Source organism: Xenopus laevis, chromosome 1L (assembly GCF_017654675.1).
Source record: "Xenopus laevis strain J_2021 chromosome 1L, Xenopus_laevis_v10.1, whole genome shotgun sequence".
In the NCBI taxonomy this organism is placed as follows: domain Eukaryota; kingdom Metazoa; phylum Chordata; class Amphibia; order Anura; family Pipidae; genus Xenopus; species Xenopus laevis.
The window spans coordinates 184312387-184330517 of NC_054371.1; the positions used below are offsets into that span (position 1 = coordinate 184312387).

Consider the following 18131-nt stretch of genomic DNA (forward strand, 5'->3'; position numbering starts at 1 on the left):
TACATTGTCAGTCCAGGGCCAGTATTAAGGCCAATATTTCTTAAGTGTAGAAATTTATAGCTGGAAAGTACCGCAAATTAAAAATGCCTTGCAAAAAACACATGAACGTCTTTTAATGTAATTCAAACCCATTGCAATTTAATAATTCTTTAGATTTCTGTGTTTTGTTTCCATTTTGGTTTGGATCGAGTTCTGCGCTTGGCCTTTCTTTGGTTTGTTACAGATACGGCAAGCAAGTGAATGGAAGGATCCAAAAAATATTTTATTTCTTTGGCTGTGAAAAACTCTTAGACTTCAGAGAGTTATTCCAGGTTATAAACTGCCACTGGATTCTGAAAATAGCTGCGCTTGAGGTAATGAGTTTTCCATAAAAATGTACATTGAGTACAGAGTTATTTGATGATCAAGGGCAGGATGTAAATCTTTTCTGGATGTAATTTACTATTTAGAGCAAGGCCAGTTTTAGAGTTGTGCATTTCTCATGATAAACCAGCAAATGAGAAAACTACAAAAATAAAAGTGTTTTGTACCGCTTTAAGATGGAACACAACAAATTCTTAGACCAGAAACTTCATGAGCTGTTTTCTTTGGTTCCATAAATGTTGTTTGTTGGAAATATTTTTTATTATGCACCATGCCTCTTGCACTTTGTTATAAGTAAGGTTCTATAGCCATGAGCTTTCAATGTTGTTCAATTTCCAAAATTCCCAGCACTCATTCAAAGCTGCTATGTCATATTGTCCAATATAGATTAACGCCAATAATCAGACATTTCACTGCTTCACTTTAGCAGCTTAACATCCGATTCTGGATTGAAGGACCACTATAAATATATACAATCTCCCTTGGACCTATGGTATCTCTCTGTAAAGGCTTTGAGACAAAGTGGAAAGTGATCTTTGCCCCTTAGCACCTTTTGAGCTAAATTGCATCACACACTACTAGGTCACAGCAATTTCTTGTTTTTTGTGAAGAAAAAAACAATATACCCCTATAGGAGAAAACATAAAGCCAGCTAGATAGTCATGTAGTGGCTGATCGGGTAAGATTACTCAGCTACATGCTTTAACAGTAATACCTTGGGAAATAACTGTGCATTTTATTTTTAATATATTCCTTAGACACATTAAGAAGAAATTAAGGAATAAGATAGGCATGGCAAAGTTGTATAAACATTAGGTACCAGAATTCCAACATCCACCCTACAGTCACTGAATTCTGATAAACATAGAACCAGTGATTATGTTGTCCCATACATCCTGTGGTCTACAGAGAGTTGTATTCACCTTTCAATTCAGCTCTACATTTAGGAAAGACCACATAGTGCTTTATATAAATCAGATCGATGTGGTTTCAGAAGTTCTTATAAAATGCCTGCAAATAATTATAATGGAAGTCCAATAAAACGTATCACATCCAATAAATGATCCCGTTTTCACTAGTACAATTAAGGCTAACAAGCTAGGCTAGACAGAAGCAAACACTTCACCTAGGAAAATCCAATAACTTGCCAAATAATAAAGTATAATTTTATTATTATAATATAAGCCTTTTGTGCCTTGGAAATATTCATAGAAAAAAAAATTACTGTAGAATGTAGGTCACAAAACTCTATATTCTTTTCAGGGCTTAAAGAAGGCTTTCATACACAGACAACTGGGGACCTATTACAGATCCAAGAAACTTTTTTGAAAGTTTTTTAATGGATGCAAGAAAAGTATGTACAGAACAATGGTGCCTGCATGCTTTGTGCCTGGTAATATGAGTTTTTGTGTAATCAATTTGGCCTCATGCTGTCAATGCACATTACAATGCAGTATAGCAATTAGGAATCCAGGCTGTCGTTTGTGTTTGTAAAACCCTTAGATCTGAAAATGAAGATAGGTTTCTTAGTTTTCAACAATATAATTTTCTGGCAATGATTTTTGAGCATCCAAAGGCTTGCTCTTTTTTGTATTTGTACAGCAGAAGGAGCTCATTGATCTGAGCTTTAGGCTGATCTTGTAATTAATCAACAAAAGCAAGTATGGACTAAGACTTGAAGATCCAGAAAATAAAACAGCAAGAACCATTGAAGAGAAGGACCAGGAAGTGATATAATTTAAAAAAATAGACAAGAATAAAATGTGAAATCCATAGGGAGGTGACCAGGTACATAAAGAGAATTATAAGTTTTGATGCTCTTACCACCTCTGTTTCAGAAGCATCATGGCCAATGCAAATATTTCCATAAGTAGCATTTTTTCGCTCAAACAAAAGAAACACAATTCGAAAAACTAACCATGACTAATATGGCCAAAGGGATCAAGTCAATGATAAACATAAATATTTGCTGATAATACAGCTTCACAGTATCCTCTGTAAATAAAATACCACATTCCTCATTTAGAAAATTGTGATGAAAGAAGTATGAACAATTCAGTAGTACTTCATTTTCCACATTCTCCCCAAATATCAGATAAGGACAGCAAAGTGCAACTGCAACAATCCAAGAGCAAAAACCATTTAGTGAAATTGGCGCCACTTGCCATTCGAAGGTGCTCTTCGTGAATGGACAATGTGATTGAGTTTAAACTTTAAAGCAATAGAATATGGCTAAATACAGTGTAAACCAAATCTCCAACGTTGTGCCCACTAACCCAGTAAAAATTCCTATCTTGCAGCCAAGAGAAGTAGAGGGAATTGCGACACTATATAATGTATTTATAGTATTGACCACCAAGTTCTTGACTAAATGCACAGCTGCAAGACTGAAAATAAGCAAATGAAGTTGGCAGGCGTCTCTCAATGCATCTCCAGGTGCAGTAAATCAGTATGGTATTCCCAAGAACGCTCACAAAGATTAGGATGCAGCAGGCAATTATCCTGACACTGTTTGCCAGAAGCTCCATGGTTTATTCAGTCAAGATTGCTTGAGGATTCTGTCAATTTTCCAATATTAAGTAGCAGCCAAAAAGGTCTTTGATCATGGCCATACTGAATATTCTCTCACACAAATCAGACAAACCGATTGAACTGTAAAAATAACCGTTAACATGGGTTTCTCTAGCTGAATTCAGTGCTGCTACCATGCAAGCAATATGGTATTATCATGGGACTGAGTGATGGAAAGACACTGCATGTGCACCTGATAATTAAATCTCTTAGAAACCTGGGAAAACTTAAGCCATATATTCTCTAGGGGATTTTCACTTCAATACAAAATCTAAACTGAAATAGAGAAATAAACACAATCCATTCACTCAATAATTTAAAATGTAATTTACTTAAACGGAAAGTATTGAACAATCATTGTTTGAAAAGAATGTAGCCCAAGCAAATTACTAGCAGACGTTGGGTTTGAGCCTGTAATTGCCATAATGGATTTGATAACGTGACTGCAATTCTTTAACACTTCAATAGAAACTACAACATAAGCTGTATTGTAATTGACTGCGATCCACTGAAAAATATGTTTCATTTTATTTTTATTTGGTTTCATTTTACTAGTTTTACTATGCAAAATGCATTTTTTTATTTTAGAATGTTTTCTATCATTTAATAAGAGCATAAAGTAAATAAAACACATTTCAAATACTGGTATTTTTTAGGATGTTTCCAAATGCATAAAAAGGTAAGGGGTAAAGGGGCAAATGTAGCTGAAAAGTCCTTCCATTTGCAAGAAATGTGAGAAAAAGTTTTCTGAAAATAGAAGGTATTCATAGATTAGACAGTATCTGTGCTCTTAAATTAGTAGTTCTGGATGTATAGTTGGCCATAGAACATAAAGGAGTATTCCGTATGTCTCCTCCCATAATTCCATAAGTGAGGGTTACAGCCTCTCATTTGTGGTTTTAAGGTTGTGCTATGCATGTAGCAGGAGGCATGTGAATACCTTTTGTTTTAAGAAGTCTTTTCAGCTCTATTTGGGCCTTGATAATTTTTCCATGTCCTACCTCTCTGAAACCATGTTCCAATAGTTTGTACTGATGAGATCTAAAAAAAAAAGGCTGGTTGAAAATTTGGATTTATTAGACTTAAGAGCATTAATATGTTAGCATGCCAGCTAAGCATATAACACTTGTCTATTGGTTTATTTTGATAGTTACAGCCATGAACAAGATGAGATATGAACAAAACATTTAAGGGATGTTAAACTGGCTAGTCAAGGATGGGGTTGCCACCTTTTCTGTGAAAAAAATGGAGGCCTTCCCATATTTATGTTATTCTGCTCTATTAAAGGAAAACTAAAGTCTAAAATAGAATAATGCTACAAATGCTGTATTTGGTATACTAAACATAAACATGAACTTACTGCACCAGAAGCCTAATTAAACAAATGATTTATGTTTACACAGTTGGACTCAGGGGGCTGTCATCTTGTAACTTTGATAAACATCTTTGCAAGACTAAGACTATGCACATGCTCATTGTGGTCTGGGCTTCACTTAGGCTAAGCTTAGGGATCGTCATAAATGATCAAAACAGCACAAGTCAAATAATATCTGCTACACCAAGACTGATTAATAATCAGAATACACAGACTGCACTGGGTCTGCGGATACAAATCTCTACACATTGGCTGGCTGCTTTATAGGGAAACAAACAACGCTGCTCGAGGTCAGGCTCCCCCCTGCCGTTTGAAAGTATGATTGTTTCCCTGCAGAGCAGTTAGGGACCGTCTGAAGTTTCCTACCTGCAGCTGTCAGAGCAAGTAAAACGAAGGGGGAATTCCACTATACAGTAAATATAGACATACAGTAGATAATGCTCCCTATGCCAAAACCATATTTCAATATGTTTTACTGAACATTTATAAAAAAGCAAAAATAATGGCATTTTTTTTATAAAAGAAATATAAAAATAAATACATTTTAATCTCTGAACTTTAACATAGTATGTAACTTAGACTGAAAAAAAGATGCAGCTCTGTATTTTCTTACTTAGTAAAAAGACAGTCCCAAATCTTAATCCTACTAACTTAGTTTTCCTTCTTTGTACTTCCTCTAATTTAATAATATCCCATCTGAGCATTGGAGACCAAACCTGAATGGCATAGAGTAGAATATGTGGCCTCACCAGTGCTTGTAAATCTCCTGTGAATCTGAAATCCAGTTAATACAGCTCAAAACCTTGTTTGCATAGGTGAGTTTGCTCTTGTCTACAGTCATCAACGCTAAAGTCTGAACACACTGTCAAACTAATATAAAGAAGGTTTATGCCTTCACCCACAATTCCTTTCAGTCCAATCTCCACCAGTATACCAACACACAGCAACCAATGGGGAGAACTGTAATCAGTTCCTACATGTGTAGGGTTGCCACCTGTCCAGTTTTCAGGAAGGCTGTCCGGGTGAAAACTGCCTGTCCGGATTTCCAAATGTAAGGCTTTAAAGTGAATGGTACAATGATCAGCCAATCGGACCCGTCCCCAACATACTGGGACCTACCTCTGACGTTACCAGTTCCACCCCTCGAACCACCCCCTGCCCGGTCTTCCAATTGGTAAAAGGTGGCAACCCTATGCACGTGCCTGTGTCAGTGGCAAAATAGAAAACTAAACTAACCTATGACCTCCCTTAGGATTATCATGTCACTGGCCAATTTAGAAATCCAGTCACAATTTCCCTTCTTGTAAGTGTGCCAATTTACACTAATATCCACCTGATCCTCCTGCAGGACAACCAATTGAAAAATCCTTTACTCCTATGTGTGGCCACTTATTATTCATCAGGATTCAGTTATTATAATGAATTATTCAGTTCAGTATTAATGAGTCCTGCTTTGACCAACAAATGACATATAAAGTACACAATGTACATGTTTATATAATAATACGTGGAAAGAAAAATATAAGAAAATTATAAAGCGATAAATTAGGTTGTATATGGTCAAGGGGGTTTGGCACAGATTTTCTGATCAGTAAATACTAGGAAAATAAGTTTAGCTTCTGAGAAAAAGGCATCTTAACTCTCTAAAATAAAATAGCATTTCAAAACATTAAACTGTGATTAAACTTCAGCAAAGCAGCAATAAGAAGGTAATATGATGACCGCGTTAGACATCTCATGACAAGTCTAAGCAGTTCGTGGAAGTGCTAGACTACAGAGACATATTTGCTTCTGGTTTTCTATTCAAGTGACATTTCCTGAAAATAATAATTACTATTACTCACATGGATTTTGGGTCAAAAAAGCAGAAAAGAACAAAGAAAAAAACAACAATGGTCTGCTTTTTTTCTACTGCATTTCCAGCGCATGTCACAAGTGATTTATGTTATTGAAGGAATAAGCTCCAAGCAAGGGATCACCTTATCCTTCTTAAGGTTTATACAGATTTTTTCCTTCTGCGGAAAGTTCAACAGTTCAGATTTAAGTATACTTTTTTGGGGTGGGGAAGAGGATATTACTTCAGAAGGCAGCGTTACAGTTAGCATTGTTTTTTTTTATCAGAAATGCATAGAAAAATGCAAAAAAATCAAATCTGACAGTGAGCTATAAAGATATATTTGTGGGATGTGTGCACATGTGTTTTCACAGATTTTTTATAAAGTAAACTGCATTTTATAGACTATGGGTGAATGGGATAGCAAATCCTGACTCCAAGGGTATCTAGATTAAATGTGAATACTTTGTAATGTATAAAAGGAACAACATTTGTCATAGACCTCAGTCTGTTACCATAAACAACACAGTATCATCTACTAAGCTAAATCAGGGCTATCTAACATTTTCCAAATGGTGAAGCAAATATACATTATACCATTTTTTGTGGGATAATTGTGATGCTTTACAACAAAAAAAGTAAGTTAAGTGCTTGGGTAGTTTGCGGGACATAAAAATAACATACAGTCTAATAGTATGGTAGACCTGTAATGGCAATGCCATACAACATTTCTTTCTTCAACTACAGATCTGAAATGGTTATGGACCATGCCCACAAGTTGTACTGCTGTAAAGAAGTCAGATCAAGTGGAAGAACCAGCTGGACAAAAGTTGGTCTATTTTAATAGAGCCTAGATGTAATGTACTGTATGTTAAACAGCTGTATACTGTATGTCTATATATATACATACATGCACTTAACAGAGTTTTATGTATGATCACATACTGTACTTTTATGTCTAATTTAGTGCAAGAAATACCTTGCGTTTTTATGTTTCAGATGGTGAGCATTAAATAGAATCCTTTGAAATGCTGTTTATAGCAATCTAGAAAAGTTTGGGTGGGTAAGTGCTACTGAAAAAAATAGAAATAGGAGTAGCTAAAAAGGATTTTTTTATAGAGCTGTCAGATTTTCAAAGCAGATGGAAACCAGAAAACCTTCTAAAAATAAGACTGGACTGGACTTGGCCTTCCAAGTTTAAACTCGACAAGTGGCAACACACAGGGTCATGCATGTTACAACCCAAATGTAATCCTTATCTCATAGCTCATGAGTTATGTTTTGTTCATGCCTCTAATACATCAACTGACATAATGAAAAAATACAACTGAGCTATACAGCACAAGTAAAGATAAAAGACATATTGAGGCCGTGCTGATCTACTGACATTTTACCATTCACTGATGGGGTTCCATTTAGTGTACTGTGCAATACACTGGCAAAATAGCCTTTGACGTAAAAGAATGTAGCCCTAGTTGTTATTTAGGAAATGCCATAAAGGTTTACTTATACAGCAATAAAATATGGCAAGGTAATCAACATAATAATGAACAATGGATGTAACGAGAAACACATGTGGCATATTTTATCAAAACAGAACTTGAGTAATTCACAATCACTGTGCCCCAGAATTGTTCCTATTTAGCCTTTATAAACACAAGCCACAGCTTACATTGCGCTTACATTTATGAATAGGAATTATCTAACTGGTATCGTTGTTTTGCATTTTGGAATCTAGTAGAAGAGAAGAATCAAACATTTCAGGGAAGATGAGAAAAGGGAAATATTAAAGGGGGACAATTGCAGGAATGGCACAGGATCTAAAGAATGTATTAAACAGATTCCTGAAGGGTACCTCATGTAGGGAGTGTGTGGGGGAGGGGGTGATACTGTTATATTATATCTACGTTATATTATATATGATATACATTTATAATATAGGCAATGTGTTTGCTAAATAATACAAGGAGTAGTGATAGGTGAAAATATTCGCCTTGCATGAATTTGCCGTGAATTCCCGTGAAAATTCGCCGGCGAAAATTCAGTCAATTCAGTCAATTTCCGATTTTCACGATTTTTTCGTGAACTTCTGATTTCACGATTTTTCGCTAATTTTCTGCTGCAAATTTTTTGGTGAAGTGAAAGGGGAGAGATTTGCCCATCACTAACAAGAAGTATGTTACACAACTGGGAAAGTTAATTGTAAATAGGTAACTTGCATCACCAGGGGGTTGCATGCTATTGTTTATGCGTAAACAGCTGTTGGGGCTGTAAAATATCAAAAGCCACCTCTTCTGGAGGAGTGATTTTTCTGGGCCAAAGATGGATAAGGAAGCCTTAGTAGAACAGTCAGGTCTTGGAAGAGCAGCGACTAACATCTTATGTCTCCAGGTATGTCTGATATTTGATTCACCTTAAACCAGTATTTTCCATCTATGCTGTAACTTGATTTGACTCAGCAATAAATATTCTTTATTTTTATATAAATTCTATGAGCCTGGAGCTTTTTCATCATAACCTAGACACACAAGTGAGTCAGCACTTGCATTAGTAGTGTCTTGGACTGCTAAATCTGTAAGCCGTAACCAAGTCTATTCCAAAACCTCCTATCAAAATATTATTTGCTGAGGGTTTCTCTTAATGTGAATAATATACAAATCTCTGTAAAGTTCTGGGGAACATTTTGGCACACTATAAATACTGAACCAAAATAACCCTAATTAGCACATTCTGATTTCAACACAGTGGACAAAATTAAATTATCTTTGAAAATAAATAGTTTTTAGTTGTCTACACATTAAAGTGATATATCAATAATATATTGATTCAGAATCAGAATTTTCTTAGAATGCCGATGAGTTATGAACTTAATTTGGTACATTTCTAGTTAACTACAGTAATTGTTGTCTTTACTAATAAATAGATGCAGAGACATAGCAACATTGCTGCCTGGAACACACCTAGTTATAGCTCCATAGTACTGCGGAAAAAGGAACGTCATATACAAAATTAGATTAGTAAGCCCCTAAAAGATGAATAGAGCGGAAATAAAAGACAGGTGGAATTTTATGCATATATCCATGCTGAGCTAACTGGAAGCAGAAATCAGGAATACATTGACCTTTACACCAACATGTAGTCTACTTTTGATGACTATTTTTGGTCATTGTTAAGGTCTTGCTGTTTATTTATATGTATTGTGTTTATATGGATATAATGGATGGAACTTAGGAGTTCCCCTGTTGGGATTTGTGACCAGTGCTCTGAATTATAAATTGGTATATGATATAACATGTAAACTGCACCGAGACTGATAATACAAATAGATTCATGGATTCATGTAGAGCAGCGTTTTGTAATCTACAAGAGTTTTGTAGCTTTGGTAGGACACTGTGTACAGTATATTGCAATATCCCATGCTCCATGTGAAGAACAATAAGTACTATTCTGCAGCAACTGCTTAATTAGGTCTGTGAGGGAAATAAAATGGAGTAGAAGAGTGCCACAAGGAGGGAGATCACTTAGGTTTTTTATTGAAGTTGTCTTTTCTGATAGTATGTGTTGTAATGTTTCGATTATTTCTAGGATTGGAAGTGTAATTTCATAATTTAGGAGAAGTGTTTAAAACTGTATTTTTTTTTTAGTACAGATATAAAATCTATTATCTGGACATAAGGGTATTAAAGGAACACAATGTCTGAAGGGAACAAACTTTATATATATATATATATATATATATATATATATATATATATATATACATATAGAGAGAGAGAGAGAGAGAGAGAGAGAGAGAGAGAGAGAGAGAGAGAGAGAGAGAGAGAGAGAGAGAGAGAGAGAGTCTGAAGGGCAGTACACTCACCCAAAAAAAAGTAATATCAGCATGAAGGACACAGAGCACTCGTGGGACTTAATTTATGTGCAAAATTTTATGGTGTAAGTTGAAGTTTCGGGTTCTACAGAGGACCTTGATCTCTTGATAAAAGTCCTTTGTGTATGGCTGAAATGTCGACTTACAACATTAAATTTTTGCACATAAATTAAGTCCCATGAGTACTCTGTGTCCTTCATGCTGATGTAAACAAAAGCATGTTGTTTTGCCATCAACATTGATTCATGCTAGCTAAAGAAACATCAAGTATACGGTACTGTTTTAGTAACTTACAATGAAAAATCGAACCAGTAGGTTACTATTAGTAACACATCATGTCATACACATAAGCATTCCGAATGTTCGGAATAGTGTCAACTGCAAAATAAGAATGTAAGTAATTTCTCTTCATTGAGGCATAACCTAAAACACAAAATGCAACCAACGTTTGTTACACCTTATGTACTGAAAAGGCTATGTGACAGCCAACTTTAACTTAATAGCACAGCTTGTGACCTTTTCTATGACTTAATATATTGTACCTTAGCTGATGAAGCTCCCAAAAACCACTTGAATCAGAAAAGAGATTCTTTTCTTTGACCCATCGGAAACTGTTTGTATGTGTGTTTTAAAGCTTGTACTGTAGAGTTATTTGTTTAGTGAAGAGCATATTGTCATTTTGGACCATGTTGGTCTTCCAGAACTGTCCCCTTCCCCAGTAGTATGCACCAGGGCAGGGGGCCCAGGGTTGGACAATATGGTCAAAACTCTGGGCATCTATGGGTTGCTGAAGTCTTAACGATGCCAAGATAAGCATTATGCTTACTGAGGTTTATATTACATTATATAATTCTATAATTATAACCTTTTAAACCTGTGAGCAACATTCGAAACTAAACTGAGTTGGGGAGCAACACTAGCATGAAAATGTTCTTTGGGTGCCAAATACTGTGACTGGCCATTTGGTAACCCCTATGTGGATTGTCAATCCACATTGAGGCTCTGTTTGGCAGTCAAAAATTAGCTCCTGCTTTGAAGCCACTGGGAGCAACATCCAAGGGGTTAGAGAGCAACACGTTGCTCATGAGCTACTGGTTGGGGATCACTGATATAATTATACTAGGAAATCACTACAAATACAAATGAAACAAAGACCATTTATGAAGTAAAACAAAAAATTGTCAATGAAAAATATATATGTCTTACAAATCCCAAATGAGTAAAAAACATTTTACAAATATTATGGTAGGCTTTTAATGCTTCTAAACCAAACCACAAGTTTGCTTTCCAAGGTCTTACAGTGGCAGTGTCCTGTGGTTACATAAAAGCAAACATGCAAGGGAAAAAAGCTAAGCTCCTCATATATTTCATTAGTAACATAATAAGTTAGGTTGAAAAAAGACACAAGTTCATCAAGTTCAACCTTTTTACTCTTTTTTTTTTTTAAATGCCTAACTGCTAGTAAAGCTTGTATTTGTGCTGAAAATTGCAATTTAAAAAAGTCGGAGGTATTAAGCTGCATGAATCCATATTAGTGGCAAAAAGCTAGCTGCTTACTGTCACTTTAAGTTACTAGACCATAGAATATGTTGCCCATACTTCTTGTACATAATAAGTTTTATGATAAAACTGAGTCTTACCTGATTTTATTAGGGTGTAGAGCTAGGAGCAATAAGGTGCAAAGTATTTTTGAATGTAAGGGACCTACAAAAAAAGAAAATGATAAAAGATAAAGGAATTCAATTTCATTACATTTATTTTTTTAATTCATCAAGTAATAAGCTATACTAGACCTCTTTTTATTTTGGCTACAAATATTTGTTATCAAATGCTATTTTAAACGGAATATTACATATATCAAACAGCAAGAAACAAAATACTGCCGCAGCACCTCTTTGCTGCAAAGTGTGAAAAATAGAATTTATTAGCTCAAACAACCAGGCTATATCAAACAGATATCAACAGCTGATAAAAGTAGCACGCTCTTCATTCACATGGATTTTTAATTTACAGGTTTTCATCTCATTAGAAAATGTTTCTAGGTTCTGGTAACAAAGCACTCCAACTTGTCCAACTCCTGTTACTCATAGCCATTAGTATTAATGATCTAGAGGACTGAGTTTAACAATTTCCTGGCACTTAAGAGAGAAATGGGAGCAAAACTGATGCCCCCTTTTCATATTCAAGCAAAAGTCAGCTAAGGGCCTGAAGTGTCAATCTACTTATCCTTTCACTGGCTACAAATGTACAACATAGATGCCCAGATCATATTCCATATGGATACCCAACCATCTGGCTCCCTCCCCTGGTGCTTACCACTGGGAAAGTAAACAGTTCTGATGTCTATGAAGGTTCTGATAGAACATCATGACTGTCCAAACTAAAATCTTATCAGCAAACTTCCCTTCTTTTTGGGTAGATGGAGCATGAGTAAATGCTGAAAAAACTGAAAAGGATTGAAACTTTCAGGAAGGTAAAATTGAAAATAGTTGACAATGTGTTCTGAAGTACTTAGCAAGCTCTCCAGCATATGGTCAGTATTAAAATCTAAATCTAAATACATTTGCTTAAGAAGGGCATTCATTCAGTTGAATATATAAAAGGGCCACCGCAATTAGAGATTTATCAAACGTTTGCTCTGGAAATAATTAGGATTCCACTATTTGCACCTAAAACCTGCCAAGTTCATGTATAAGTCAATAGGAGAGGTCCATTGACCCATTTGAAGATGTTAATAGTCTTCCTGAAATTCGAGGTTTTTTGGAGACTCGATCCAAGTTTAGTTGAATTCGATTTTTGGAGTCTATATTATTTGTTCAAGTGTACACTGTATCACAATCAGAACTGGTAGCTCTAGTCTATTGTTACCAAAAGAAAAAAACATTTCAGAAAAAATCAATTATGGGAAAAATTTTGTATTTCTAGTGCTTTTTTATTTCTATATTTCCCATCATCAGCAATAAAAAACCCTTTAGGGTGCAGTGTGTTAACACCAAGATCACAATAATGTAATTCTAAAAGACTGGGAAGGAATATATTTGAAATAATAATGATAATATTACAGTGTTTGTTTTCCTGACCTCTAAAACGAAGCTCAGTTTGCAGCACAGATGTCTTTTCCCACTAAAGTTCAAACAGATGTTAAGGATAAATACCAAGATTCTCTTATTCTTGAAGTACAGAGTACTGAATACTGTACTGAGCCTCTGGGGCTCACTTAAGAAGCAGATGCACACCTTTGCTTTACCCCTTCCATGTATAGCAATAAAATTATAAGACTATGCAGAAAATAGAAATGTTTTGAGAAAAAATATTAGATAATTCCATGTTTGTTTTCTATATAAATAAAGAAAGTATTTTTTTTTATGGCCAGCAACAGGTAATTTGTAGCACTGCAGTTTTACTTGAACTACAGCCTCCATCATCCTCGCTCAGTCAGTAGCTGACTAACAACAGCTGGAGAGTGCAGCTTGCCAACCCTTGACCCAAGTAGTCAAAGCCAATCCTCATGGGGAACTATCAGGGCAAATTTTAAGTAGAGAATATCCCTTCTGGCACACACATGTCTCAATAAAAAAAAGTCATCACGCCATTTGTAACTCAGAGGCTATTAAACATCATATTTTTACAATTTGGCTTGTGTAGAAGTGACCCAAGGGGGTATATTTATCAAAGAGTGAAGTTAATAGTGAAGTTCCGCCACTAGAGTGAAATTCCGCCACTTCCTATTCATTTCTATGGGGTTTTTAAAGGCGTATTTATCAAAGGGTGAAATTTCACTTTCACCCATTGATAAATACACCTTTCAAAATCCCATAGAAATGAATGGAGAGCTGCGGAATTTCACTCTAGTGGCGGAACTTCACTCTTTGATAAATTTACCCCAAGGTATCTAAAATGAGCATCATGAAAGAACAGGAAAGGAAAGTAAAATATTGTTCTTTTTTAAACTGTTCCATACTATTAACTACTGTTCTATAATTACATTAGAATATATTTGTATTAAAGTAAGCACATGCCAACATCAAACCATGTCATAATCTGCTTATACGTGTATTAAAAAAAACTATTACTAATAGGCAGCACTCAAATGTTAAAAGCTGCTTGGGTTTATAAGTCACAATGACCTCTTTCCGTCCATGCTGAACATGTTCAGATCACAGCCATGCAAACTGAATGGTTATTTCTCACTATATTGTTTTCATTGAAGCAGTATAAACACTACCGCTTAGTTAGAAAGCGGGGTCAGTTATAAACTTGGTAGTGGCAGGGCGAGAATATGATGAAATAATAAAATAACACAGACAGTGGTTGGTTATTCTCATTGGTCTCCATTTCATTTTCATTCAGGAGGGAACAAGATCAGTTATGAACTCACTCTACCTGCAGATGTCAACTTGATAGGGGAAAGGCTTTGTTGAGTAGAACAAGCCACTAAAGAAGGGCCACCTCCTTTTGTGATCTTGAATAACATAGTTCTATATTTATTTCTATGGGATTATCGTGTTAGTGTAGCTTTATTTTAAATGTATCTACTGTTCTATTCCAACACACTTCTGTTAGTTGCATCCAATCTGTGGTCCAACCATTGCCTATGAGTCCTGAAAACTCTTCAAGCTTTCACAAAATGAAAGCCAATTCCAAATTGTCTCAGAATATCATTCTCTGGCAACCAGGTGGCTGAATTTGCAACCTGGAGAGCTATTGAGTAAAAAGATAAATAACTAAAAAAACACAAATAATAAAAAATGAAAACCAAGTACAAATTGTCATTCTCTATTCAGGGGTCCCCAATCTTTTTTTACCCGTGAGTCACGTTCAAGTGAAAAACAATGTTAGATAGCAAGAAAAGCATGCAAATAAGGCTTCCAAATAAGGGCTGTGATTGGCTATTTGGTAGCTGACTATGTTGTCTTGCAGCCAACAGGAGGCTCTGTTTGGCAATACACATGGTTTTTTTTGTAACTAAAGCTTCCCTTTAAGCAAAGAATTCAAAAATAAGCATCTGCTTGGAGGCCACTGAGAGCAACATCCAAGGGGTTGGAGAGGAACATGTTGCTCACGAGCCACTGGTTGGGGATCACTGCTCTACATCATACTAAAAGTTAATTTAAAGCTTAACAACCCCTTTGATGTTAAGCTTGCTAAATGCTGCATTTTCTGTAGTTGTACACATAAAAGTATATAGTTAGTTATTTGAGTACATTCTTCTCCTTTGGAAGTCATATGCATTCATGAAAGCCCTTGGTGTTTGCCCTGTTGAAGATCATGTTTACATACAGCCTGAATAATATCCTATTTAGTCACCAAACAGGTGAGAAAAGTGCAAGCCACTAGCAGCAGTGGGGTTGGGTTTCTATATACATCCGATCAGTCCCCACACAGGGCAATAAAATACAGCAAATAAATACACATGATAAATTGTATGCCATGGAACTCGCAACCACTTCACTGGCCAGTCAGGTTATGTTACTAAGTTTATGGTGGATTTCTATGCATGCATTACATATTTAAGCATGCATTTGTAACTTTTTCTATGTAAAAAATGGAAAATTCTGTCAATATTCCAGGCTACCTGCCAATCTAAGAAACCTGTAATGAAAAACATGATCCAAAACAGCTAAGACATTTAATAAACAGGTTTTTCTATTACTTCAAATTCACATTCACATTTTATGTCACAAAATCCCATGCACAAAACAGTTGGGGACTGGTGCCCAAAATAAAACCAAGACATTTAATAGATTCTTTGTCTGTGACTGGAATAAGTCTTGTAATAACAAGGCTACAGCAGTGATATTTAATATTGTTCTAATGATGTTAACCTTCCTGCTGGCAAACAAGTCAGTGCTGGATTGCTTTGTTCATTACTGCAGACCATTTAAACTAGGTAAGTGTTGGGAAGCTAGGCAGAGAACAGGGTTGGATTGTGCAGAATTAGCTATGGGAAGAACTATTCCATCTTTAAATGTGGCTAGATGAGGGTGCTGTGTTCAGTTATGAAGACCTAGATGGGAAATTAAATATGGTTATTAATGCATTTCATTGTTGCTTCAGCACATTGGCTGCCAGGTTAATGATTGGAAAATTGGCCAATACACTAGAAAAGCTGAAGGAAAAGGATCAATGTTATAAAATGCAAATTCAGAAGGCTGGAATTGTTTTGTGTATTTGCCTGATAAGTGTCAAGCATAATTTTTTTAAAAAAATGTACAAAATGTTCCACCCATTCATGGTCATGTTATACTTATTGCTCTCAGTTCAAATGCCGTAGTCAAAGTTAGATTAGAAATATCTCTACAGTATTTATTGCCCCAATTCTGGAACCTATAGAGGATTTGGAGAAAGAACACAGAACAGCCTGTTGAGATAAGACATCAAGGGATGTGCTTTAAATTCAGAAAAAGTACAGAAAGCACAAAGACATTTTCGAAACTATTATTTTAATCATGTGTTGTTACTCATATTTGAACTTGAATATAAACTACAAGGTCCTAAATGTTTTATGTATTAAAGGGGTGGTTCACCTTTAAGTTAACTTCTAGTATGTTATAGAATGGCTAATCCGAAGCAATGTTTCAATTGCTCTTTGTTATTTATTTTTCAGAGTTTTTTTTTAATTATTTGCCCTTTTCTTCTGACCCTGTTCAGCTTTCAAATGAGGGTCACTGACCCCATCAAAAAAACAAATACTCCGTAAAGCTACAAAAGTATTGTTATTGCTACATTTTATTATTTCAGTCTTTTATTCAAATCAGTGCATGGTTGCTAGGGTTATTTGGACTCTGGCAACCAGATTGCTAAAACTGCAGACCGGAGAGCTGCTGGATAAAAAGCGAAATAAATCAAAAAACATAAATAATAAAAAAGTAAAGCCAATTGCAAATTGTCTCAAAATATCACTCCCTACAATTAAAATTGAATTTAAAGGTGATCAAGGAGAAGGAAAGTCGGCTTGCACTTGGGGGTGCCAAATGTTAGGCACCCCAAGTGATTGTATTGACTTACCTGAAACCCTGAACCAGTGCTCCTATCATCAGAAAACTGCACCAGCCAGGGGTTCTTTCAGTCACCACTACGGAGCGATCCTGTTCCCTCTTCCTCTTTCTTCATGCGGCTGCGCATGCTCAGTAGAGCTAAAAGCCAAACTTTAAAAAGTCATCTTTTTCGTTCTTCTGTGCATGCTTCTGCCCCAGGAAATTTGAAGAAAGAAGAAGCCGGAAGATGGTCGCTTTGTGGTGCTCACTGGTATAACCCCGGCCCAGGGTTTCGGGTAAGTAAATACACTAACTTGGGGGTGCCTAATACTTGGCACCCCCAAGTAGGGATGCACCGAATCCAATATTTTGGACTAAGCAGAACCCCCGAATCCTTCACAAAAGATTCGGCTGAATACCGAACCGAATCCTAAATTGCATAGGCAAATTAGGGGTGGGAAGGGGAAACATTTTTTACTTCCTTGTTTTATGACAAAAAGTCACGTGATATCCCTTCGCTTCCCTAATTTACATATGCAAATTAGGATTAGGTTCAGCCCGGCAGAAGGATTTGGCCGAATCCTGCTGAAAAAGGCCGAATCATGAACCGAATCCTGGATTCGGTGCATCCCTACCCCCAAGCGCAAGACGACTTTCCTTCTCCAATAAAGTTACTTTCACTATAAATGTTTGGTTCCTCACAATCGCACAAAACCTATTTATACAGATTTTAAGTAATTCATTGATTCCTTTTCCTTTATATATAAAAATATATATAGTCACAAACCAGGAATGCAAACTGATTGAACGTTCCAACAAATGCCATGTACCACAGAGATACAGAGGTAATCTGAGCTGTTTAAGAGGGCAAATTATATACAGGTACTAGGGGAAACATTCTCCAGTACATTGTATGTATAAATAATGGAGGGCTGTGCACTTGCATATATACAGAGTGAAAAGAAAGAACAGGCATGAAGCACACTTTCTGCTGGAGCCAGTAAACTTGACAAGGTTAATGATGAAGCTTTATGATTTTCTGTTTTAATAAAGTTCACTTTTCAGCTAAATTGTTTACTAAACATTTGAGTTCTGGCCTCTGACACACCTCAAAGTAGGTGAAACCATAAAGGAACCATG

At 35.9% G+C, this 18131-nt stretch overlaps 1 protein-coding gene and 1 pseudogene across 3 annotated transcripts in view; both read right to left on the bottom strand.

The window, feature by feature from the left end:
• Nucleotides 1-18131, bottom strand: part of sncaip.L (synuclein alpha interacting protein L homeolog) — a 142620-nt gene that overhangs the window by 78877 nt on the left and 45612 nt on the right. For 2 of the 3 annotated variants that reach the window (XM_018264212.2, XM_018264219.2), the window contains exon 2: nucleotides 11655-11718. The exons of the other annotated variant lie outside the window; for it this stretch is intronic. The gene's annotated coding sequence lies outside the window, so the exon portion shown is untranslated. The remainder of the gene's footprint in view (nucleotides 1-11654; nucleotides 11719-18131) is intronic. 3 annotated transcript variants of the gene reach the window in all.
• On the bottom strand, nucleotides 1807-3149 carry LOC121395222 (annotated as a pseudogene).